This window comes from Rattus rattus, chromosome 3 (genome assembly GCF_011064425.1).
Source record: "Rattus rattus isolate New Zealand chromosome 3, Rrattus_CSIRO_v1, whole genome shotgun sequence".
Taxonomy (NCBI): domain Eukaryota; kingdom Metazoa; phylum Chordata; class Mammalia; order Rodentia; family Muridae; genus Rattus; species Rattus rattus.
The window spans coordinates 40,252,192-40,279,753 of record NC_046156.1 but is presented as its reverse complement, the minus strand read 5'-3'; the positions used below and the strand labels follow the sequence as shown (position 1 = coordinate 40,279,753).

Sequence of the window (27,562 nt, the reverse complement as noted above, 5' to 3'; positions counted from 1 at the left end):
GAAGGAAGAAGGAAGGAAGGGAAGGTGGGTGGAAGGGAGGGAGGGAGGGGCAGTTTAGGTTCCCTCCTCCAGCCCCTATCATCTATGAGGTAGTTTCCTAAAGGTCACAGACTGAAGTAAAGTCTGTAGTCATTAAGTATTAGCAACCACCAAGCCCTGCACAAAACCATCCTTGATTTGCTGAGCACTCCATGTTTTCTTTAGCACAGGTCTTTTCTGAAATCCAGATTCATGTACTTAAAACCAATTCATTCTCTCTGCTTAGAGACATATGACAAAAATGGAGCTTGATTTTCCTCTTATAGCAATGTTCCTCCCATTGGCTTATTGATCTCATTATGAAGGAAATGTCAACCCTCCTGCACACACACAAATACCCCCACCACTAGGAATGGAGTAGGACATAAGGATTAATTTGGTGGGATATACTTAAATCTTTTAGCTTTAAATGCTATCACGATATGTAGAAGACCAGTGTTGATGTAACTGGGTGCTGGGCCTGGAGTCCCTCGTCACCCGGTGTCCTTTAGTACAATTGGTTCATTCTCTTCTGCTCCACGAGCTACAACTGTAGCAGCTTCTATCTCAAACTTTGTTCCTATGACCCTGTCTCTTCAGCACACTCTAGTTGCTTGTGCCACCACAACTGACTATCTCACATGTTTGCGAATGAGATTATGTTGATCATTTCTTGCCCCTAATCCCACTCAGTTAAACCCAGTCCTTCACATCCATGTCACATCCACTGGCCCCTTTATTCTGTCACCTTATCATGCCCCCCCAAGGCCTTATGCCAAGAAGCTCCATGATAGTCCCTTCAGGTTCATCCCTGAGCTATGGCATTGGCACCCCTAAGTAAGTAGAGGGTCACAGGTGGTTATTATTACACGAGCCTACAGCAATTAGCATTCACATTTCCAGGATCTGAAAGTTGTTTGGATGATGCTAAAGTGTCCTGATGCCACCGTGATGTGTTCTCGCTCAGAGGACAAGAAGGCATCCTCACTCTGTTTCTGCCTGATGCTTCTTTTATCCTTCAGGGCCACCTGCTTTCTAGTTGTCCATCTTCTTTGCCCCATGAACTCTTTCCATATCCAGGTGAGCCTCATATCCTAGTTGACAGAAGGAAAAGGCCAGCCTTATTAAGCTGTAAGCCCCACAGCTGTGGAGTAGCTCAGTGATAGCATATATGTTCATCATAGACAAGTCCCAAGGTTTGTTCTTCTGTAACAAATTATATAAATAACAAATGCTAGGCTTTAAAGCTTCTAAACTTGATTCTTAAAAATAAGTGAATAGGGTTGGGGATTTAGCTCAGTGGTAGAGCGCTTGCCTAGGAAGCGCAAGGCCCTGGATTCAGTCCCCAGCTCCGAAAAAAAAGAACCAAAAAATAAAATAAGTGAATAAAGAGAGAGTGGGCACACAGGAACGAATGAACAAGTTAATAAAGAAGAAGTAATAAAGTCTTATTTTATCTTGTTTCCAAAATAAACGGATCAATCCAAAGATCGTATTTAGCTAATTAAAAGCTTATGGAGTCCTCAGTTTTGTTTACTAGAATCCTTGCTTTATGAATTTATGCTTTCTGGTGTGCGGCCTCCAGCCTCAAGTCATATGGTCTTATAGTCAGATAGTTTCCAACTTCCGAGGCCAAGTTGCTTGTGCATTCTCTCCTTTAATCTGCAAAACAAACCTGGAAGGAAAGCGTCTTTCATTTTTATTTGCATTTTATAAATTAAAAAACTGAGACTCAAAGAGGTTAAGTTGTCCAAGAAGAAAACTCCTAACAAACAGATAGAAGAGGCAAAATGCAGGCCTAGGTCTGTCTTTGACACGACAAAGACTATGTTTTTAAGTATCCCAATGAGCTATTTGTTTTCATTTTGAAAGTTCAAGGCAGTTCATTCTTCATTATACCTTGTCTTAGTGAGGATTTTACTTCTGTGAACAGACACCATGACTAAGATAAGTCTATAAAGGACAACATTTAATTGGCACTGGCTTACAGGTTCAGAAGATCAGTCCATTATCATCAAGGCAGGGACATGGCAACAACTAGACAGGCATGATGCACAAGGAACTGAGAGTTCTACATCTTCATCTGAAGGCTGCTAGCAGAATACTCACTTCCAGGCAGCTAAAGGAGGGTCTTAATTAAGCCCATGCCCACAATGACACACCTACTCCAACAAGGCCACACCTCCTAATAGTGCCAATCCCTGAGCCAAGCTTATACAAACCATCACATACCTGTAACAGAAATTAGACACCTTGATCCTCAAAGATTGACCAAAAGATACAAAATAAATATATGAATATAAGAAAAGAAGAAAAATAGAATAATAGAAGGAAGAGAGGGGAGGAGGGAAAGAGAAGAGGAGAGAGGAGGGCTGGATGATGGAGGGAGGAAGGAGGTAAGTTCCATAGTTCATAGTTCATAACATAATGTCTAAAAGGCAGCCAAAAATTCAGTAGAAGCACTATTGTGATATTCTTGCTTTGTTTGGTTTGCAGTGTTTCTTTTTTTGTTATTGTTGTTTTATTTGGGTTTTTTTTTGCATGTACTAAAGCTTAAAAGAAATTTTATAAAACATTTAGAGATCAAAATAAACAGGTCTTCCTGGCATGGGTGTTGGTTGCAAAAACTCTGGAATTGCATGTACTTGGACCCAAAGCATTTAGCTTTGCAATGGTATTGCTTTAATTGTTCTATTTAAATCCTATGTCTTCCCAGAATCATTGTCTCCTTCTCTAATAGGAAGTAAATAAATTTTATTTACACTAATGACTTTATATATTTATTTAAAAATATCTTTGGAGGTCAGAGAGATGGCTCAGTGGTTATGAACACTTGCTGCTCTTGTAAAGGATCTAATTTCATTTCCAGCACACTACGTGACAAGCACAACCATTTATAACTTCAGTTTGAGGATATGTGACACTCTCTTCAAGTCTCTGTGGGTATTACACACATGGTGCACGTATGTATGTGCCAGAAAAGCACTCACAAACAAAAAAATGGAAATAACTAAATATTTAAACAATCTTTAGTAAGGCTGGGGAGATGGCTCTGTGGGTAAGATGACTTGCTATGCAATCTTGCGATCTGATCCCCAGAAAACTCAGACAGTCAAGCACCTGCTATAACCCCACCACAGTGAGGGCATGGACAACAGGATTACTGGGGCTCATTAGCCACCAGCCTAGAACCAGATCCAGTGAGATACTAGGCTTTAAAGTAAGAAGACCCTAGTAAATCCTCACATTTCTCTTTGACTTCTGTGCACACGGATGCGCACACACACACACACACACACACACACACACACACACACACACACACACACACAATCTGTTCTCTAAACAATCTTTCAGATTCCACAGCAAACACCTAGCACACAGACAGAATTGTGTGATTGCACCCAGACTATGATTACAAGCAAGCAATACTAAGCAGTATAAAAAGTAAAATTAAATACAAAATATAGATGAGTCGTATTACATTGTGAATTAAATATAACCATAACAATTTGTATTGTCCCACAACAAGCATACCACACACACACACACACACATCCCACAATATTTAAGGCAAACATATACTTCTTCACATTCCACCCATCATTATTCCACCCATCATTTACTAAGTAGTGAATTTCATCGAGTTTTTAATTCTTTAGAATCCTACCACTCAGTCAAGTAACTGACAGTCAGTACTCAATAAACATTTCTTGAGCCTTCTTAAAATATTAACCAGAGCCTTAGCCTAACTTTAATATCACTCAGCACAGAAGAAAGTACATGTATGCTTGACCTTTTTCATAGTGACTCAGTTGACCACCCAAAGCTAACATCCTTTGTGTACCAGCTTAGCTGAGGTGTAGAACTAGTATTTAACATGTTACCTCATTGATCCACTTGGTAATCCCATGAGTGGACCAAGATTTCTTCATCTTTTGACCTAATTATTTCTAGAGATGCCTTAAAGGGGGGGGAGGTCCAGAAAGTTAGGTGTCAAGGTCAAGTGCGTTCCAAAAATTTTAGGTTTCAAACACAGTACTCCACTCAACTCCTACACCCATGGTATTTTACCTTGGCCACCAGTGCTTCGTGGGCTCAAGTGCCCAATTCACGGTGAACGCCTTATTGATGATGGCTCCTCTTTATGATGTTACATGTGGTTGACGAAGGTTGGAAATGTCCCTTCCCTGCACTGAGATATACTATGAGAATAAAATATTCATTGGGGTTTGAAAATATACATCGGGAAAAGCAGAGAATATGAAACACTTTGTGCATAGTTTTTAGATTGATTATGCACCCATATCCATTGATAATGACAATACTCTGGATCTGCTGGGTTAATTACTCTCCCAACCTAAATAAAGTCCATGGTTGAGTAAACAGTATGGAACCCATGCTAATTTCTTATATTTGTAAACGTTATCATGTTTCTGCAGCGTGCCACCATCAAAGGAACGTAATGATGATATAAAGAAATCATATATCACTTTTTACATTTTTAGATCTAATTTTACTTCAAAATACATAATTACTGTGAGTTCTGCTTCTAATTTTTAAAAATGTGGCTCTTAGAAAAGTTACAAGTGTGACTGAAGTGGGCCAATTACATTCCTGTCGTGGTGATGCAGAACATCAAACTACAATGAGAACAAAAATAACACCCATGCCTCTCAGCACCATCAATTCCAGACCCACATTTAGATAGTTTAGTCTACTTAATGAACAGTTTTATTGTTAAGAGCTAATTGGACCATCCGTTAATGCAACCTCATAACACCAGGAAAACAGTGACTAATGACTTGGATTCAGAGGTCGGCTAGTCAAGCTTTGAATCTAGACAGAAATGCACCGAAACCCCTTCCTGGAAGCCAGCTTCATTGCTCAGAATCTCCTCAGACATATTCACCACCTCCCTTTAAAAAAAACTGCCCTGGTTTTCTACAGCATGAAAGCCAGGAAAATTATGCTCTTGGAATTAAGTAAATATAATATTTTCTGTGGATTATCATTCCGTTATACAAGCAAAATCAAAATTGCCAGTCTGAAGGCGGGGGATAGATAGATACTGTGTGACAGGCTGTGGTGATGCTCAGGCTTGCTAAGATGTGCCTAACGCAGTTGTGAGCAGGAAAGCACACCACTGAAATAAATACCTCACTCATGCTTTTTTGTGGAGGCCAGAGGAGAACAAATAAACTACACAAATGAATCACTCACCTCGAGTCATTGCTGGCTCTGTGTCTGCCCAGGCTGGGCAGTGAACTGAGAGATTATTGGTCTCCCTCTCTCTCTCCTTCAGAATTCAGAGTTCTGTATTCTAGCTCTTGCCCAGCCCCACAAACCCTCATCTGCCAAATGAGTAGATAGGATGAGATCTGTATTGTTCCAATCGCTATTCTACCCCTCTGGTAGGTCATGATATCAATTTCACGGGTCAAGAGTACTTTGTTTAAAATGAAACAGAACAAAACCCCTCAGAGTTCAGTGCACATATTAAGAATTGACATTACTTCATGAAATGTATGTGTACAAGTATAATGGGTTATGCATGCACACTTTTTTTTTTTTACAGAAATGTATATTTTGTGATTTCTGGTTTGCAGGCTATATTCCAATATAAAGTATTTCCAAGTGTCAATATTTATAAAATTGGGTTAAAAATCATTGTTTAAATGTTAAGAGTTCCACACATTTTTAAAGGAATGTGTTTAAGTGCAATTATTTATAAGCAATGAGTTCAATGCCCAGCACTCCTTGGTCTCCTGAGGAGGCAGCTCAGTGGCCTCTAAAGATGGCTGACATCCAGCCCTTTCTCCTTCCTACTTATGTTGCTCTTTTGCCTCCTGGGGGACAGTGCTATTTCTCTTAGCCTGAACTGTGCTGGCCCTGACACTTGCTTTTATTGGTATAATATTTTGTGCTGTGGCAATGCTTGGCCCTACGAAGTCAAGAAAGCTCTTTCCTGGGCCTTCTTGGAAACCAGCCACTATGTATGAACTCTAACCTCTAGGGGACCATGTTAGGAATGAGACCGTTAGAAGCTCAAGCTTCACTCATGCAAACACGATCTGGTGATGCCTGGCCAGCTTCTGGAAAGTCGGGGCCTTTCAAATGAAGAACAGTCAAGAAGATGAAAAATGCCGCCACATTATGTGTTTCATTTCCCATAGACACCCCAGGAACAGAAAACACCCAGTCCAAACCAGACTGCAGCTCGGAAAGAAGCAACAGGGTTGTTTGAAGCCCTTGAACGTTGAAGGTGGTTCCTTACAGAGATAGGTTCCTGAAACAAGGTCTCGCAGGGACTTTTTGTGAAAATTGGCCCCCGTGGGGAGGGATCCTTCCAGGTTTTGCAGAAACAAGCCTCCCCACGTGGTGTCTCAGGCTATACCTTCCAAGTGAGTAAGACACAACTATCTAAAACCACAGACCCAAATATTAAGATACAAATGACTGTTTAAAAAGAGATACTTTCAGGATCCCACACATGAGTATCTCCCACTAGGAAACAATGTAACAATGTCAGCCAAGGTCAGGGGTAGAAGAGCCCGAGATCTATATGAGCCAACAGGATCCCCAGCTGGACACACACACCTCGATCACAGCCTTGTCAGCAGTAGATCCGGATGGAGCGACAATGTAGGCCACACCACTCCTTTTCGCTCGGTCTACATTATCCCTGAAAGGAAAGAAAGCATTGGAGCTGACAGACACGCCACTCAGCTTGTCCACCCAATCCTTCTTCTCTGCCTCAGTGAGGAACTCAGGAGCCTCTTCAAACAGTGCTTTCCATTTCACCAGGTCGTCACCCTCACCAATGGTGCTGGCCACATACTGATCGATGGCATTGGAGACTTCTGCTCTCTTCACCCAACTTTAAACTTCATGGAAAGCACTCGTGGATGATGCCGAAGCCACCAAGAGTTTGCCTTATCACCTGCAAGGCATGTACAGTGTATCTGAGACTGCTGTCCTGCTCCGATGTGGCACATTATTAGACCCACTGGCATGTGAATAGAGGCATATATTCTGGATGGCAAACGGAGAAGGCAAAACCAACCTATGCTCCTAGACTCTTCTTCTGCCATGGGACAGACGGTATGGACTCAAGTGAAACCTGAAACATAGTGAATTATGAGCAAGTGACAGCCCCTTCCTTTGTACCTGCAGCTGCTGCGAAGGACCACCACAGCTTGATCCAATTACGGAGTCCCTCACCTTATCACACAGTTCCGTTTTGTTCCTCACCTGTCTTGGGATCTGTAGCTCATTAAGGTAAGATCCGACAGGCTCCCTCAACACTAAGTGAGGGTTGCTGATTTCTCTTCGGCAAAAACAGCAAGTTCCATGGACTCACATTCAGTCATGCAAAAGGATGGGCACCCTCAGCAGGTTAGAGTTTCAATTACCGTATTGTATTGTGTATCCTATGTGGGCATTTAAACAAGTGAAAATCTCCAGACTTCTTCCTTTAAAGCACCTAGAGTGACGTGTCTTCATTAGGGGAGCATTACTAACAAAGAAACTGTAAATTCAGATGATGTTCTGCGACATGGGTCAAAAATTCTCCTTTACTTCAGTATGCTTGCTATCCCTGCCCCCAAGAGCCATAAATAACAATGAATGCTAATGCAGGCTCTGGTTCAGGGAAACTCAACTTCTCTCCCTTTAGCGAGCTTGATTTCGTTTCAAATTGACAAGGACTCAGCCCTGACTGTCTGCCTTCATTTATCCTTCACACTTCGGATCTGCTTCTGCACTGGCTTATAGCTCAGTCCATATGGAAATTAAATACACCCACGTTTTGAGACGAGGGTGCCTTTCCTCGCTGCTATTTGTTTCCAATAGGATATATTTATTTCAGCGACAAGGTCCAATGCTTAAAGATGTAGTCAGACCAGAGCTGTGCCGGCAGAAGCAGGATTGAAGTAGTTCCTTGGTAACTCCTGCCAAAGAAGCAGAAGGAGAAAGAGATCCCAGGGGCCTGGTAGGTTCTGCCTGAATTATCCAGATAATTGCTTGGACCCTTTACCCTGACAATAGAGATCTGGATTGCAATGGCATAAGCCAAGATAAATTTCTTTACCTTTATTTCCTCTCATTCTATTCATAGTGAGAGAACTAAAAGTGAGTGGAGGGGACAGTCAGGATTTATCTAGAGGCCTCTGACTTCACCCATGAGATGCTTGTAGAATAAAGTATGCCCTGAGTAAACACAAGCATGAATGAAAGGGAGACACCCATCAACGTATCCTGTTCTCTATTAAACTCCAGAGGTCTAGACTACACCTATGCCTTTGGTCTTTTTCTTTGTTGATGGTTGTGATCTGCCTTGTTCCATAGAAAGTTTTACTACTCCACATATTCTTACGCATTCTATACTACGCTCCTAAAGTTCTAACTCTGGCTAGGATCACTCCTTGAGAGGACACTTGACAAGCCTTGGTGGAAATGCCCTGTTACTGTGTTTGTGGCTACTATCAAGAGATAACACCTAAGAGTGTACTCTGTGCCAAGCATTGCACTTAAACATCTACAAGCTAAGCTCAAAAGCCTAAACAGTGGATATTGTGTGTGTGTGTGTGTGTGTGTGTGTGAGAGAGAGAGAGAGAGAGAGAGAGAGAGAGAGAGAGAGAGAGAGAGAGAGAGAGAGGAAAGAGAGATGGAGAGAGAGGAATATACAGCATGCATATTTGAATGCATGCATGTGCATGGCCAGAAGTCAACCTCAGGCATTGTTTCTGAAGCATCACCTTTGGGTTACAAATGTGCTCTATCATGCTGGGCTTTTTCACATGGGGTCTGAGATTGAACTCATACTTGAGAAGCAAACACTTTACTAAACAACTAAGAAATTTTCCCATATCCCTGATCTTCTCTCTACAAATAAATAAACTAAAGCGTTATCAGTTCTCTCCTTTAATTGGATATCTGATTACTCCTGCTTGTGAAGCAATGGAACCTGGAATCAAGAACAGAGGTTTGAGTCATGCCATGCCCCTTCCCCATTGTATTCTTATTTCCTTTGAAGGTTTCAAGCTTAGCCCATGCTTCATACTACAATGATGTTGATGATTCTAGTGGCCATGGGGATGGTAGTGGGTGAGGACCATCATCGTACTAGTTCCAGTTCTTCCCTCTGGTGTCTGAGTGCTTGGTTCCCACAAAATCCCTATTCTATTATCACTGAAGTTGAGCTTTCAGAGAAAGCCAGCCTCAACAATTGACCACATGGCCAGATACCTCCTAAGTCAAGAGATTTGAAAGTGCATCATTGCTAATCAGGGTTTGAAACCTGTTACCTGGGTTCTTAAAAAGGCAATAAAGCATGCTGTCCACCGGTACTGATTTACAGAGAGTAAGAGTCTCTGGTTTGCTCAGCAAACCACACTTTGTGGAGATACATAAAAATGAAATATTAAATGCAGGTCAGATCCCTTTTAACTCTTCAAATTGCACTTTGGAGGTCACCAGGCCAAAATCGAAGATACTAGCCTAAAAAGCCTTTTGAGGGTAGGGATTTTTATTCTTTGGACAAAAAAAAAATATCAAAAGACTTGCTCCTTATAGTACTGGGGATCAGTCTCTTGTCTTAAGACTGATTCCCCGTTTCTCTCTTTTGTCATATTGCTGTGTCACTTGGTGTCAAATGGACCAGCTCTCTTTCTCTTTGTAACTAATCACTCCTGACATGTAGTTAAAAATCTTTTACTCCAGAGAATCTGCCTGTGGTGTCTCAGGTCAACCTCACCCCTTGTAAAAAAATATTGTACATGGAGACTTGGTCTGGGATCTCAAAATAGAGCAAGCTGCGGTGTGTGGACACTTTGTAGTGCATTGGTCTAAGTCATCTTTCACTGGGGTGAGGGCCTAATTACGTTGTCTGAAAGTCACCACTAGCTTTGGATACAGCACTGTTACTCTGTCTGCCCTGGGGAAATTTTCAGCATGACAACCAAATGGTTCCTTCCTGATTAAGTGGGACAATTACTTCAACACTAAGGGGCCAAAAAAAAAAGTGCTTCTGATTTCTCGATGTTTAAATATTTCTTTGTTTTTGCTCATGTAATAAACTACAAATACTGTGTAAAATTTGCTGGTTCGTATGACATTTTAAGGGTTTTGATGAGCATGTTGTAACTACCAATCAAGACATAGCACAATCGGCCCCTCACCCCAAATATCCACAGATCATTTCTCTCCACGACTGCAGGCCTCGACCATTCAGCAGGTTCCCTGCAGGCACAGAACGCATGCGTGTGAGTATGGCTCTCTTCACTAAGTACGATGCATTTGAGATGTATCTGAGCTAGTCTCTACGCACAGCCTGTTTCTTTATATAACTCAATAGCTTATCCTTGAGAGCCTGTCTTCTTAAACACTCATCATTTGAAGGACATTTGAATGGTTTCCAGTTTTTTGTTGAATGTAAACAAAGAGGCTATAAACATGCACGAATGGGATGTTTTATTCCCTTATTTGGATAAATGTGGATTGTTGTACATATGGTAAGAATGTGTTTAATTTTATAAGAGATTGACCTTTTACCTAAGTAACTACCCCATGGTGCCTTCCTAACTAGCAATGTCACAGAGCCCTTAGGGCTGTGTGTTCCTCACAGGATTAGATATGACTTGCTTTCTGTTATTTTCTTTGACAAAGTTTCAGTTCAAATCTTTTACTTATGGTTTATAAGAGTTAGTTTTTATATCACTTGATTTTACACTCTTCACATATCCCAGATACAAATCCATAACATTTAAAAGACACCCTAATAGATCAAATAAAATGTGACATTATTCCAAGGACAGAATATTTGACCACACCCCATGTTCCTTACCCATCACAAGTGAGACAGCAGACATTTATAGAAGAAAGGGCAGGGGTTAATTAAAAAAAAAATAGTAGAGCAAGCATTTTCAGCAAACATTGGATATAACACGGGAGCCTTCCAAAATAAAAAAAGAAAAGGTCCAAGTAGCAGTGTCCACTTGCATACTTAGATTCGATGTTGAATTTGATAACTGTTCTGAGGGTCTGGCCTAACTGTTCCAGTATGAAAAGGAAACCCCAGCAGCCCTGTCCAAATTCTTCTTTGCTTCTGTGTAAAGCATGATTCCTTCCATAATGCATGGAGTTAGCCCTGTGGATCTCCAAGGGAGAAGGAATAAAGTAGAGGGTGACCTTTGGGGGTTTATAGCTAGTTTCAGAGAATAGAGGTTCTGGTTTCAAAGACTCCTCTTCAGTAAGAGAAATATTTATTGCTCATTTCAGAGGAGAAAAAGGAGCAGAAGACAATGGGCTGGAGAAGGTCAAGAGTGCCTCCCTTAATCTGAGGCCCTATCAAATGCCTTTCAGTTTAAAGTATTTACTGTGCATGAGCACTGTGTCTTGGGTTGTTATGTTCTTGATCCGAATATTAAACCCTATCTCTTATACCCAAAACCTAACCAGGGCAGAAAACCTTTCAAGCGATGAGATGTAGTTTGAGCCCTTTGAGGACTCAGCTCTTCCTTCTGCCTTCTGGAGGCATCAGTGAAAAGTCTGTTCTCCTGGGGTTCAGACTCCTCTGCTCTCATCTGTCATATTCGCTTCCTGTTGATCTCATCTAGTCTGTGACTTTGAATTCCATGGCTACATTAATAATTTTCAAGTTTCTATCTTTGGACTGATCTTGTCTAACTTCTGACTCCGCATCGCTAGGGAGGACTAAATAAATATTCTTGTATTCAATGTGTGTCAGACTGAATTCCTGATCCTTAATACCCCAAATCAGCAAAACTGTTCTCTAAGTCTGTCACGCACTTCAAGAGAATGGTAGCTTCTCAGAAATTCCACTGTGATCATCTTGATCCAAGGGTCTACCAATGCTTACCTAGATCACTGCAGGATCTACCAGAGTTCTCTCTGATCCCTGACAGACTCTCCCCTGTCTGCTTGGAGCTCAAACAGCAACCAGAAGCATGAATTTTAAAACAAAACAAAAAAAAAACTCACAGAAATTAAGTCATTCTGCCCCTCTTCTTAAAACCCATGACATAGTAAAATTCAAAGCCATCGTAAGGGCCTGCAAGGCCCAGTATACGCTCCCCATTCACCTTCCAGCTCTTCTGAAAACTCATTAGAGTTCTTGCATTGTCACTGAATTCCAACATACCTTTGCCATATAACTCATAGTTTGATAACTATACTAACAGTATGTATGCAGTGAGCAACATGAAGCTGTAAAAACACAGTTTGACACCTCGCCCACTTTTACTACTGTATTCTAACTACTATGTAACTTGCCTTCCCAGAGGATGTAACATCCCTGTTAAAATTTTTAAGTAGCTGGAAACCATTGCCTACTAATTGTTGTGAATTCTGTGTACATTCTCTATATTATTCATAACAATCCTGAATTGGGTTTGTGTCAATGATGAGTCTAAAATTCAGGGATGGAGGGAACATTCTTCAGTCATGTGGAGGAAAGTAGTACCAGAGAGGAGTTCAGAAGGGCCGTGCTCCGATAACCCTCATTACTGACTTGTTAAAAACATTAGGTAAGGGCTGGAGAGATGACTCAGTGGTTAAGAGCACTGACTGCTCTTCCAGAGGTCTTGAGTTCAAATGCTAAAACCACATGGTGGCTCACAACCATCTGTAATGGGATCTGATACCCTCTTCTGGTGTGTCTGAAGACAGTGCCAAAAAATAAATACATAAAATAAATAAATCTATTAAAAAAAAGCATATGAGTTAAAAGAGCAAATCCATGGAGAGTTCTTCCTCCTACATGTCCCTATATAAAGTATATCAAAAAATAAAATTTTAAGCATTTTAATTCTATCATTGATATACTTTATACACACTCTGTTTCTCCTTTGTGTTTTCTTCTTCTCCTTTGCTTATGCCCAAGTAGGTGTCAAAGGGCTCATAGTCATGGACGAGATGCTGCCTGCACAAACTCCTAAAACTGTAAAGAGAACAGTGAATTGTAGTAGATGAATCAAGTTCTCCTACCCTGGAAGCTAGCCAGCCTGATCAATATATAGATCTACTTGGCTTTATCCACTAAATGTTCCTGAAGCACTGTCTATAAAATAAATATTTGTGTACAGAAATCACACATTTTCATGCCCTTCCTTTGTGATTTTAGAAGTGTGTTCACACACAGAGAGAAAAATGTTTGCTCCAATATTACAAAATGACACTAGTTGATGTCAAACATGTACCCAAAGGAATATTCTGGCTTTGTCAACACAGCTCATGCAAGTTCAGCAAATGGACAACCAATCCATATGATCATTGGGACTCCTGAAAAAGCACAACTCTGTCAAAACACACAATCAATTCGCTATCAAATATTTAAACAGCCTTCTTAGGCCTTTGGCGCCAGGTGTTTAATAAAATCCAGTGGAAATGGATGAAAATCCTTTCAGAGGCATCTCCGGGCATCCCTTGCTTTGCAGTTCAAAGGCAATCTGCCACTACCCTTTGTCCATGCACTCCCTCACTAATCAATACAAGTTTTCTGACCCTAATGAGTATCTAATTGATAAAAAAGGAGATCCTGTCTCTTACCTGATAAGAGCTATCCTAGAGACACCTAAGATAAAAAGGAAGCTTCCTGCTACTTCTCTACAGCCCTGAAAAGGTGAAAGCAAGATGTCATGTATATAAATCAGAAGGTTGCTGTGGTGTTTAAGGTGCCGGGACTCAATTCTGTTGAAGTTGGACTTTCTCACATATAAGAGAAGATGTGAGCAATATCAACTGTCCCATCATCTATAGAATTAAATATTAATGTAATCACATTATCAACTTCGCTTTCATCAATCACCGAGCAAGGACTATCTATTGCAATCTGACAGATTTAGAAACGGAGATTCGGATGGGTTAAGTCACTAACTCAATGTCAAGCAGCTATTAGGACTTGAATGAAGTTCTTTCTGAAGACCGAGATGTTTCCTTTTCAGCAGATCCATTAATTTATTGTGGGTCTTCAACTAAGATGATATATTTAATGACAAATATATTGTTCACCCAATAAATATTTGTCAAATGACTGAACATAAGGAGTATATAAATATGCATGAATGAGCGCATAATGTGTACGCAGATTCACTCTGTGGAAACTATTACCATCTAGCCAGCAGAACAGCCTACATCCTGAATGGAATGCTACCATCCATGACCAATTATCAAAGAATTAGAAGACACAAAAACACTTAAACACCATTAAGAGTAAGACAAACATAGCCTCGTTTTTCTTTCTTTCTTTCTTTCTTGGATGAATCCAGAGGTTTCTTGGACAAATTTTATTTATTCAAATGAGAGCTACTGGCGTCAGGAAATTTTCTTCAAGACGGGCTATTGAATGCAAAAATGCATGCATTGCTACTTAATCTATTTCTGAAAAAGAAAGCCATCATAATTACAAAGATGGGCAAACATTGGCACATTTTATGATATAATGTGAGAAAATGCTTATTACAGAAATATTTGCATTCCTAGCAGATCTGTCTTTTAAAGTGTTGACGTTTTGGTTGATTTTGAACAGCCCTTAATGGAGGCAGGGATTTTGCATTCTAGCCAGGTTGGCAGGCCAATTTACAGATCAGTCTTAGACACATGGAAACCACTATTAGCCCTGGCTGAGAATCCCTAGGGAGGGACCCTTTCACTGTCACTACCGGAGGTGGCTACTATTTCCAGACTTCTCATCTTGAGAAATCCTTAATGAGGCAATGACTGAACTAAATGCAAAGGAACGTAGCGCTTGAGATCTGCCAATTCTGTTCGAATACTCCTCCTTCCCCTTGATAAACACTTACATAACCAATAAATCCAAACCACTTTCTTTGGAGGCAAGTGGCCCAGTATCCATCAATTGTCCCTGTTCCTCACCAGAACCTTCTTTGGAACCTTAGGAAGAGCTTCCATTACAAAAGACACATCCACAGCAATGAGCTGTGTGGACCCCGATAGTGATCCTCTGCACTTCTGGCTCCCTGAGCAGTAAAGTCTGAAGTGAAGTGTGCTTCTAGTTGTGTCTTTACACAGGGTAGTAGCAGAAGGGAAAGAGAATCCTTGGCTGTGGCTGTTCCAGAGCAATCTTTTTTGAAAATTCTTCCTTTAGTGCTGTCTCCATTTTCTGACCAGTTTGACCAGCCAGGAATGGTAGGTGGGTCAGTCCCAGTTCAAAGTGACCCTCCTCAGTAACAAAGAAGAGTAAATACTCCTTTAACCTGCCTTTATGGTAGGATGGTTCTGATATAATTCATATTTCCTAGAAGCTGAGCATTGCACATCACTACACTAGTGTGATCTTCCATGCCTTGCTCCCTTGGTCCTTTCTTGGTGTTTCCTGACACCATCTTTCCTATAAACCATTTCGGCCCATTCCTTGCTATACACTCTTTATAGGGACAAACCCTGCTGCAAATAACAATTTAGTAAGTTCCTTCCCATAATAAAACAACATATATACAGACATTCTTTGCATGTCCAATGACTGCTTTCTACTTACTCACAATAACAAAGGCTCTGTTGACATTCTACAAAAACTGGCCTTAGAAGTGTCCCTATTCCTTTATCCAAAGTTCATGATCATGATGAAACTTGAGAATTTAGAAAAGATTTGGGTGGGTGTTACCCATTTAAATTACTGTACAGAGACTTTAGAACATAGCACAGGCTTGGGGGGAGTCAAGGGTGTCTTTATGAGTTTAGAATTTGTCTCAGAAAACAAACAGAAACATTTGTTCAATCAAGTGTAAACCTATCCCAAAGACTGGACAAATTTCTTACTAAGGAAAGCATTCTAGAAGGATAGGAAAAAATAAAGAAAGAGAGGGGATGGTGGATTTGTGTAGAAACAACAGGGCCTAAGTAAGAGTGGACCTTGTGAACAAGATGTGGCCTTAGAAACAACTTAGAAACTAAAATGAGAGTTGGATTCACTGGAAGGAAGAACCTCATCTAAAGATTCTTATCAAGTTATTTCCTATCCCAGTCATTTCACAAAATTCTTGTTTAGAACTGAGTTTTCTACTATTCACTTTTCCAACCACCCCAACACATGTGTATCTATTCATGTGATGTAATTGTCAAAGATTTAGCTGTTGGGGGCGGGGGTAATATATGGTTGTGGTTATATAGAGATGGAAAAAAGAATGGTGAGGAAAGAATTCATTTACTTATGCTATGATGAACATGTAAATGTAACAAAGCTCATTGCCAGTGCTACATTAGTGGAGGTGATGCATCAATGCCCTCCAGATACTAAAATACTTCTGTGGAAGGAAAAAAGGCCAGGATAAATCAAAATTGGATGTGGAATCTATATCATACACTGATTGTTTCAAAACTTACCACTTGGCTCGTTCCTACTCCAGAGACAGCCGCATCTTCTCCTGCAGTGCCAGCCTCGTCTCATAGACAAGATGGTGAAGGTCGGTGTGAACGGATTTGGCCATATTGGGTGCCTGGTTACCAGGGCTGCCTTCTCTTCTAGCAAAGTGGAGATTGTTGCCATCAATGACCCCTTCATTGACCTCAACTACATGGTCTACATGTTCCAGTATGTTCCATGGCAAGTTCAACGGCACAGTCAAGGCTGAGAATGGGAAGCTTGTCATCAACAGGAAGCCCATCACCATCTTCCAGGAGCGAGATCCCGCTAACATCAAATGGGATGATGCTGGTGCTGAGTATGTCTTGGAGTCTACTGGCATCTTCACCACCATGGAGAAGGCTGGGGCTCACTTGAAGGGTGGGGCCAAAAGGGTCATCATCTCCCCCACTTCAGCCTATGCCCCCATGTTTGTGATGGGTGTGAAGCACGAGAAATATGACAACTCCCTCAAGATTGTCAGCAATGCATCCTGCACCACCAACTGCTTAGGCCCCATGACCAAGGTCATCCATGACAATTTTGGCATCATGAAAAGGCTCATGACTACAGTCCATGCCATCACTGCCACTCAGAAGACTGTGGATAGACCCTCTGGAAAGCTATGGTGTAATGGCCATGGGGCAGCCCAGAACATCATCCTTGCATCCACTGGTGCTGCCAAGGTTGTGGGCAAGGTCATCCCAGAGCTGAATGAGAAGCTCGCTGGCATGACCTTCGGTGTTTCTACCCCCAGTGTATCCAATGTGGATCTGACATGCTGCCTGGAGAAACCTGCCAAGTATCATGACATCAAGAAGGTGGTGAAGCAGGCATCCGAGTACCACTAAAGGGCACCCTGGGCTACACTGAGGATCAGGTTGTCTCCTGCGACTTCAACAGCAACTCCCACTCTTCCACCTTTGATGCTGGGGCTGGCATTGCTCTCAATGACAACTTTGTAAAGCTCATTTCCTGGTATGACAATGAATATGGCTACAGCAACAGGGTGGTGGACCTCATGGCCTACATGGCCTCCAAGGAGTAAGAAACCCCAGACCACCCGCCCCAGCAAGAATACTGAGAGCAAGAGAGAGGCCCTCAGTTGCTGAGGAATCCCCATCCCAACTTGGACCCCAACACTGAGCATCTCCCTCACAATTTTCATCCCAGACCCCCATAATAACAGGAGGGGCCTAGGGAGCCTCCCTACTCTCTTGAATACCATCAATAAAGATCACTGCACACACACACACACACACACACACACACACACACACACACACACACACACACAAAAACTTACCACTTGTAAGACAAGTTCACCGACTGTTCCTTGGGGAAAATAAAAAATTCTACTTGCCAATAGAATATAAATAACAATAAGCTTTCACTTCTAATTTTAACCTAGCTTCCTGGGTCTTACTCAAACTTCAACTTTTATTCAGAGAATGGCCTTTGGACTTCTCTAGTCTGCCATTGACTTTGTTTTTCATCTTGAATCAAACATGGTAAAAGTTCAACTGAGTTAAAAGTAAAAAAAAAAGAAAAGAAAAGAAAAGAAATAACTGAAGAAGAAATGCAGGTTCTTTGAGATGGTTGATGTTGACTGTCAACTAGATCAGATAAGGGGGCAGCTTTGGAGATTAGAAAAGCACATCTCTATGTGTATCAGTGACGGTGGGTTCAAAGATAATTAGATCATGAGAATTCTGATTTAATCCATGTTAGCTCATAAAAGGATTCAAAACTCAAGTAGATTGTTGAGATCAGTGGGAGCAGTAGAAAGTGGGTCATACCCTTCAAGTATGCATTCTGTTCCTTATCGCTTCCTTTTAGTCTTTGTAACTCCCTGGCTGCCAGTAGGTAAACTGCTTTCCTCCAACATGCCCTTCTACCACAGTGTTTCTGTTTTGTCATGGACCTCCAAACAATGGAACTAGCTAAGTATAAACTGAAATAAGTTTAAAATGAAATGAGATTCCTTTAAGTTCTCTCCCATGTGTTTATCACAACTGGGAGGGATCTCACCAGCGTGGTCATACAGATTATTGATAAGCCAAGAATTACAACCAGCCCATCCTAAAAACTTGAAGGAATCTTCTCAGGCTGACATTTCAGAGATCCACCAACATAATCACTGGCTCCTCTTCATCCAGAAAAACACTTTTTTTATATCTTCAAGGCTATTGTGATGACCACAAACCTGGTCAATTGGGTGGTTTTAAAAACATTTAGCCAAATAATTCATGTAGCTAGCCTCTCATCAGCATCAGGCTAGGTTCTTCCTCTGTGATGGAATTAAAAGCTTACTTTTAATAACTCAAGAATACCTCATGTGCTCATAGACAAGTAACTCACTTGGGGAAGGCTCAGACTGTGGTCACAACACAATAGTCATCATGCTCATGTTGGACTTCAATTGTTTCATCTACACTTGCCAACCAATGCATAGAATAGGTGGTTATCAATACTGTCTCCATTTTAGAGGCCATAAAGTCAAAACTCTTTAGGACTAAGGGTTTGGTTTTGTTGACAGAGTGATTAATTGCACAAAACTTTAGATTGAATCCCAACATTTAGGAGGTAGATGCAGGAGGATCAGAAGTTCAAGGTCATTCTTGAGGCCATTTCGGTGTGTGTAAGTCCCTGTCACCATTCCTATGCTCCTCCTTCAAACAGAAAGAAAAAAAAAACCACTATCAGGCCATCACAATTGTTCAAGGAGAACTAGCTACGAAATTAGCTCTCCACATTCCGGAAGCAGACCACACAATCTCTTTCAGACACATTGGATGCTAGTCTTGCTGTTCAGGTTTACCAGACTACAGCGATGCTGTCAGCAGAAGTTGAGTCTGAGTAGGCAGGGGGAAAAAAAAGATCAAAATCAAAGACCAGGTCTTTCATATTGATTCAACATCCTGGCATCCCCCCTGCCTGCTCAAAAACTCATGCCCAGATAGGAAACAGTGTGAAACTGAGCATAGAAAACATGTTGAAAGGAAAACGTATTAGGAGAGCATGGTTATAGAAGTCCAGGGAGAAGCAGCTAATCTCCCATCACCAGACACTGCTCCACAGACTCTCAGCCCTGCCTGTTCATCGCAGCCATCTCCCAACTACACACGCAGAAATAAGATCTGCCCACTCAGCCTCACCAGAAGGCTGGAAAAGTAAATGGAAATGTCTGAGAAGTGTTTAAATCTCATTGAAACTGGTGAAATGAATTCAAGGTGTTCTTTTTATGTATTATTACAAATTATCGTTGGTATCATAAGTTGCAGCCATTCAAGTAGCTTTACTTGTGCGCGTGAAGAAACCCATTTCTGCCACCCACTCAATGGCTTTCATGAAACTCTTCTTCCATTTGTAAAGAAAACCAGTTAACTGCTTATAAAGCCATTTTCTTGAAATTATATTTTAAATAGCAAGTTTCTGTGATGTAGTAGACTTTGTTAACTTTTTAATCCTTTGCATATTCTCATTTTGAGTGTCCCCTTGGGGTGTGTGTGTGTGTGTGTGTGTGTGTGTGTGTGTGTGTGTGTGTGTGTGTGTGTGTCTGTGTGTGTCTTCTTGTCTGTCTGTCTGTCAGTTGGGCTGCCTGTCTGTCTTCAATCTGTGTGTCTATGCCTGTGTGTTTATATATTTGAAAACCATTCTTCCCCAGGACTGAGACAGAAAAAAAAAATGACTGCATAGTCAAGGGAAATGCTAAATCAGTAACAAGAAAGTAGTTTAAAGGCCTTTGAGGGTCATTGAGTTTTTCTTGGGAAATTGGGAATAGTCCCAATTTCCAAGGAAATTCAGTCATCTAACAGGAGCATCCCCAAATTAAATGAAATCTAAAATAAATTTAAAATGTATTTACAACTCCAATGTTAGAATATTGAGAGAGGGGGGCTATGCGTGTTTGTGTGTTTCCTTCCCCCGGGGTCATTGCATAGGTGAGCCTGGTGTTTTGTTGTAAAGCTCTTTATAGGAAGCTTTTTAACTCAATTTAGTCCCCACTTTAAATTCTGTTTCTTGGGGCAAGAAAGCTTTTTTTTTTTAGAGTGAAGCCAGGTAATAGTCAGCCTCCCGGACAGTCGGAGGCTCATGAAAGTCTTACCCATGCCTTTCATCTCTCCATAAAACTGTACACTCTCCTGATTACTCCAAATTACAATGTTTGCCGTGATTCTCTTTAATCAGATTTGAGCAATTCTGTTTAGTTGGGGAAAAAAATCAAATGCCATTTCCCTTTCAGAAGGCTTTACTCTTCATAAGAGAAGTGTGTTCTGTTATTCTGCATTGCTCCCCATGAGAGATTCTTTCTTTGAATGTTTTGAAGCTATGATTGTTGTGTGTCAGAGGCTCAGCCGTGGCCCCATGGTGGTGGATTGGATTACTTCCCTGATTTCTTACCTGCAGTGTAAGGCTCCCATGTAGATTAGGACATGGTTTAAGAGGAATTATCTCCTTTTTTTAATAGATCACATACTGAGTTTGAAGCTCCAAATTCAACAGAAAATCAAGTTAATTGTTCATTTCTTCCAGGATATCCCTGAAGGATAATTGACCTCTGCAGTGCAAGTTCTTAGTAGGAAACTAAATAATTACGTTGAAGGAAATACATTTCTTGTTCACGATTCCAGTTGTAAAGCATTTGTGTGTGTGTGTGTGATGAGATCATAACCCTGAGTGCATTTTACACAAAAGATAAATGCACTTCCCCACCTCAGCCTGTTTTGAACTAATTATTTTATGCTGAACACACATCCAAATACTATTATAGATAAAGCCTTTCCTCTTAAATCATAAAACTGAAATATTCTCAACAAAGTTACCCCCTTCTCACCTAATTCTTCACTCATTGGACTAATCCTTCTGTTGACAAAACAAACTGGAAACACAGTATATACGTGTTGATAAGATGATATGGTTTATTGTTTTTCTCCTCAATGGGCATGTTTCCTCTGTATTATTTTCATCTATTATGTCTAGCTCCCTCTGTCATAAACTTTCAGAAGAAACAATGACTCATGGTCAGCGAAACAGAGACAAGGGATGATGCTCACTGATTCCTAATTTAATAAGAACAAGGATCAGCCCTAATGAGGTAGTTATACTTCTTACAATATTTAAAAGCATCTCCACTCAAAACAATGAGGAACAAAATATACAGTCCTAATAAAAACAGGAATACTCTAAGAAAAACATAACTTATGCCTCCAATACCTGCAGAATTACTCTTAAATTATAGCAGTTATGACTTTTCCTAGGACCAATTCTAATTTAAATCAATTCAGTCAATGAAAAATTTTAAATTAACAATTACAGCTTCCAAAAGGAATCATGCCGTAATACACTGCAAGGGCTGGAAAGACAGAATAATGTCCAAAGCATGGCCTGAGGCTTGGAAAAATCTCCCTTCAGAGAGGACCTTTTAAAAGAGCTCACTGTACATCCAGAGCCACTCCCCCAAATCTTGTACATTGCTGAATCAGTTTGTGCACATTTGGAAAATGACTGCTTTCCTGCAATTTTCTGTAAGCTATTCCTAAATTGTTCTGTTGAATGTTAGTGAAAAATTATATTCTTAAACCACCTCTGAATCCTAAAAGCTCATGGCACAGTGCTCTGTTTACGTGAGCAATTTAGCTTTATTAAGCAGCATGACACAGACGAAGTGAGTGAAGATAAGCTTTGTGGTATGTGCTCTGGAGTCATCAGCTAGGGCCTTGTTTCAGGTTCTGTCCTTTTTCCATAGGCCAAATGGACACCTGGCAAGGAGGGAACACACCTTCTGTCTGCTCCTAGGATGACTCTGACTTCAACCTTGATATGATTAGAGGAAATTTCCCAGAAGTGGAAACTTGAAGAATAACTGTGCATACATAACATGTGTATTTTTTATGGTCTTTGTTTTGTTGTTATTTGTTCTGTTTGATTGGTTGGTTGGCTGGTTAGTTGGTTGGTTGGTTGGCTGGTTGGTTGGTTAGTTGGTTGGTTGGTTGGTTGGCTGGTTAGTGGATGTTTGTACTTAGACAACATCCTATGTGTCCCACAATCTGGCCTCAAACACACTATGTAATGGAGGATGTCTTCGAGCTTCTGATCCTCCTACCTTGACCTTGGGAAGCCTGGAATTACAGATGTACTACTATTTCCGAGTTTATGTGATACTGGGGCTTGAACCCAGGGCTTCCTGCATGATAGGCAAGCGTGCTACTAACCAACATTTGTCTCTACCCTTCATCCTTCCTCTCTGTTTTCAACCTTTTACCTCAATATGAATTACAGTGATAACTATGTTCAGCTTGTGCAATAAGGGAAGAAGATTCCCCTCCCCCCCGAGAGTTTAAGTTCTCTGTTCTAAGGGCAGTGTGTGTTCACTCTCTTGATGAACAGAACAAAATAACTATTCTAGGAGTGAAAGAAAATAAAGTCACATGAAGATATTAACTGATTTCCAAAGTGGTGTTCCAGATGGTTATTGAGATATGGTAAGTGTCTGCCCTCTAGTCTCACCCTGACTAGAAAAGATGCCCTACAAGGAACTGTGCAGAAACTCAAGGTACAGTTGCACGATGCACCCTGGTGCTTCCACGGGAGAACTCATGCTGTTGTTCAGCAGCGGCTACACTATCCATCTTCAGATACTCAGCCTTCTCCGAGGTTATTGTATGAATTTAGACACACCATTCTGGAAACTAAATTAGCCTGCATTTACTGGGAAGTTGAATGCAGTCAGACTAATGGCGGTGCAAGTGTAATTGGTTCCCAACACGTGTCACCGTGTGTACTTCTCCAGCCCTAGAAAAGATGCATTATGGGACTAATTTTTAAATGTTAATGGATATTGGACATTTGCCAGACACCCAGCTGTGCACAAAACACTGCGATGGTAAATAGCTCTTGATCTGTTTAGAAACAAATGGTGACGGTTTTTAGAATTCCATGGGACTTGGTCATGGTAACCAGCTCAGACTCGGGGACTGACCCCATTAGCAGCATTGAAACAAAGCATTCTGGTTTTTACCTTCAGAATTAAGAAGTCGGGGGCATCATGTTAAGGCTTAAATTATTTTTTTATTAATATTAAGGAAAGTCTGGTCCCTCGCGCCTATTAACCTTACCTGTGTCAGCAGAGCTCTCTGACAAGGGTTTGGCTTTGTTTGTCAGGTTTCCATGGGATTGGGTCAAATTGAGAGTGTCTCCATCAATTAGCTGGGGCATAAAAGCTGCATTCTGGGTGACCTGCTCACCTATGCTTGCAAAGAGATCTTTGCTCTCCTGCCTCACGCCAGCTACAGGGCTAACAAACCTGCAACAGGTTTTCTCTCCTCTTGCTCTGATTTTCTGGCAATTTTAATTAAAAGTCGATGGACAGAGCATGCCCTCTGTTCTTCCTCCAAAAGTCCTTACTAACTGCATGCAGTTGGCCAGTCAAGCCTACTAACAATGGCTTTTCTTTCTTGGCTTTTTACTCTTTCTTTCTTTCTTTTTCTTTCCTCATTTCTCTCTCCTTTTTTCTTCTTTTTCTATTTTGGTGATGAGCTGCTTTTGATAAAAACACCATTGGGGCAAATATCATTTTTTTTTAAAGCATAAACATGGGAACAAAATAGAGGCTGGGCACTGTATCCTACAGTCCCTGGTGGAAATTGACACAAATGGGTGGTGCATTTGGCATCTCACATGACATCTGAGGCTATCAGCACAGTTTAAATATTTCATCAGCCAGAGAGAATATGAACATGAACCTGGCTGGTCTGACATCGCGCCTGCAGCTCCGACTTGGCAGCTCAACCGCTAGCAGTTTGTGCAGGATGGAAGCATGAGAGCGTGAGGAGAGAAAGAGCAGCTCTCTCTTCTCTCTCTCTCTTTCTCTCTCTCTCTCTCTCTCTCTCAATCAAGTCAGCAGGAGAGGAAGGAGTGTGGGCTGAAGGCTTCCTGATGCTGCAGACATTCTGGGGAACCTCAGGGAGAAGTCCCACCCAATGACTTCACTTCTGCATACTCTGTGGAGGGTCTCCCCAGCCAGTCTGCTCACCTCTCATAGCTTACTTTTAACTTGTTGACAGTAAGGTGACAGAAAAACCTATAACCCTGGACAATTTTCTTCAAAGGTAATTGGGGGAGAGAAAGAGAGGAAAAATTGAAAAAAAAAAAAGACTTTGATGTTTGAAAGCTACCGATTCAAATCCTAGTTCTGTTAGTTACCAAAATGGTGTGATGTGCTTCAAATTCATCTCTCTAAACTCTTATTTCCCTTATTCCAAACACAGCCGTGACTGAGAGAAACAAGATCCTCAGTTCTCAGTTATGCTGGGGAAAAGGCAAAAACTTCTGGTGTACCACTGTGGCACTAAACAAATTTGGGGTTTTTTGGTTCCTAATTTGTTTTTCCTGAGCTCTCTGGCCCTGTTAGTTCTCATTGCCTGAGACATTGAGAGAAGAGGTACAATATCCCTGTGGTATCCTGTATCCAGAACTGCATAATGTGCTCGAGAGAAAGCTTGATCAGTGTCAAATGCAAAAATACCATCTTCTCCTTCTGCAGACACTTTGAAAAATAACTTTATAAACAGGGACTGGGCCGTTCCTTGCATGGGAAGACAATAATGAACTCACGGAAGAGAAGAAAATAAAATAATAAAACTATGAATAAAAGAATGAAGTAAAGAGAAGTACAGACTGACAGCATTCATTCCCGTTAGCCTTTTATACCCTTTATCAACAGTTCCACAAACGTGTTCCCAAATACACTTCCCTGGGACAAACCCAGTTGTCAGAACCCAGTGGTACAGGAAGGAGTAATGGCCACAGGCCAGCCTAGGAAGGAGCCAGGCAGATTAATGGGTGGCTGAAATTAGATTCTGTAAAACAGAGGAGACAAATACCAAGATGACTGACAATGCGTAGATTTCATAAGAGAAAGAAATCACGAAGAAGGCTAAGATCAATCATGGCATTGGAAAATACTGCATCGCTAATGCATAGGCTGTGTGTGGCTTCCTCTACTTGAGATCCTGCTGCTCCTCTGTTCTTGGCAATGAAGCCTACCCCAGAAAAAGTAGAAGAAAAGTGTCCCTCCAACCATTTCCCTTTACCAGTCTAGTCCTGATAATCCTGTCCTATTTCTCTGGGTTTCTCTCCCTACAGTACACCACGCTGCTAAGCATCTAAATGCCTAGGTCTTTCTTCCATGTCTAATCCCAAAGCTCAGACCAATATTGTAAACCAGGCAGCTCCGAGATTTCAAAGGAGTAGGAGGTAGGAAAGCGTTCTGTGACAAAAAGGGCATAGAATGTGCTGGGGCACGATGTTCAACCCAGCAAGAAAAATACAGATGAGAGTTTTCCTCCAGTATTTCTCCAGGACCCACCTTCCAGTTCCTCCTTTCTAGTCCCCAAATCTCTAGTTTTGGAAACCGCGGGACTTCTTTCTGCATTCATGAGAGCCACACTGTGCATTCTGATTTAGGTTTGTGGCCACAGTTTTGAAATAAGGCACTAAACTTAGTTTTCTTCATTTCCCCCCAGTATTTACAAGGCTGTGCCTCCTGATACTGAGCAAACAGACACGGGACTGAGTGTCTAAGAGAAAAGTACATATTGTAACTGTTTGTTTTGGAAAAGTAATTTCCTCTATCAGTTCATTTCCATCAATTTTATCAATTCGCCTAAGCCTCCTAATCCAAGCGTTATGCCGCACACTGCGGCAGAAGTGGAAGGAGATTTCTTGGTTTTTGTATTTCTGCACTAGAATCCCAGGCAAGGCTCCTAGCGACTTAACTCCATTTTCATAGCTCTTAGTTTGCTGTCTGTGAGTCTATCATGTTCTAAGGCTCTGTGGCAAAGGAAAAGCCCATGCTCATCCCTTCAAGCTGTCTGAAGTCATTATGTGATGTGATGTCTCACCCAGGTTTTACAGCAATATGTTCCTTGTGGGGGGTTGCTAACAGAAAACCCACTGAAGCTTTCCTGTATGCTGTGAGAATTGATGAATATTTCCAATATATTTTTTTAAAAAAAATACAAGGTAGGCTCAGGAAAATACACAATCTGGTTCCTCGATAGATTGATACCCAAGGCAGGTTTCACAGATATCCTAATTTGAACAGATCCATCTTTGGAAATTTTTTATTTACAGAAGTCATTGCTGCCTCCTTTTAATGTAATGAGATTTCATAATGAAGGTCCAAATACAATCTGCTAGAGGAAGAGGGCATGTAATACTGATTCTAATAAGCCTGCCTAAAATCAATAATGTTGTTAGTTTCCCTGAAACCAGACTGCATTGGCTCACAGAACCATGTTCTGCCTACAGCACGATATTAGTGGTTTATGTTTTATCGGGCAAATTTCTTCCATAGGGGAGATAGATAGAAACTTAAAGACATGAAGAAACGTTATTAAATGTATCTTTAGGCTCCAGATGACCCCAAATTTGTTTGCTTCTCTCTTTTAATCAGTTCTTGGTTTCCGTGGAAATCACTTGACAACATCCTTGTGCTGCTCCTGATTCTCCATGATCTTTATTCCTATCTCCCCTCCTGCTTTCAAAGGCATCACACTAACAGGAAAATGCATGCTGGGATATCTCAAGAGCGTCCATAGGGAGATATCTCTGTGAAAACTCTTGCTGTTTCTCAAGTCCTCAGCAATAGAATTCTTCCACCCCTTGTCATTGTCTAGCAAAAATGTAAACCCTTGTGGTGGAGATAGTGTGGCTCAGGATACGGTAGGTGAACTCTGACTGTGGAAAGGAAAGACAAACTCCCAGGGATTTTAAATATTTGAGGAAGGTCTACCCGCAGCAGGATAGCTTCACAGTTACAGACAAATATCTAGAGGGGATGTAATGGGACAGAAACATGGAAAGTTCACAGCCTTAATGACAAAATAGGGAATCTACTATCTCTCAAACAATGGTCCAACGCTTTGAGTCTAAGTCACTAAAGCCTTATAGGGCAAATGCTGTCATTCATTAGCTTCACATTTACAAACATGTCATCAGTGACCGCAATCAAGAATGTGGTTAAAGATCACCTTCACAGGCAATCCTGTGCGCACTATCTCTGGGCTTCGCCTCCATGAAACCTCCTTCCTGTATATCTCATCTGCTCTTTGTGGGTTAACAGCCACCTCTGCCACTCCCAGGGCCACACCCCTCTTC

At 41.2% G+C, this 27,562-nt stretch overlaps 1 pseudogene; it reads left to right on the top strand.

Moving 5' to 3' along the window:
- Window positions 1-16,451: 16,451 nt before the first annotated feature.
- Window positions 16,452-17,447, top strand: LOC116895338 (annotated as a pseudogene).
- Window positions 17,448-27,562: the final 10,115 nt, after the last annotated feature.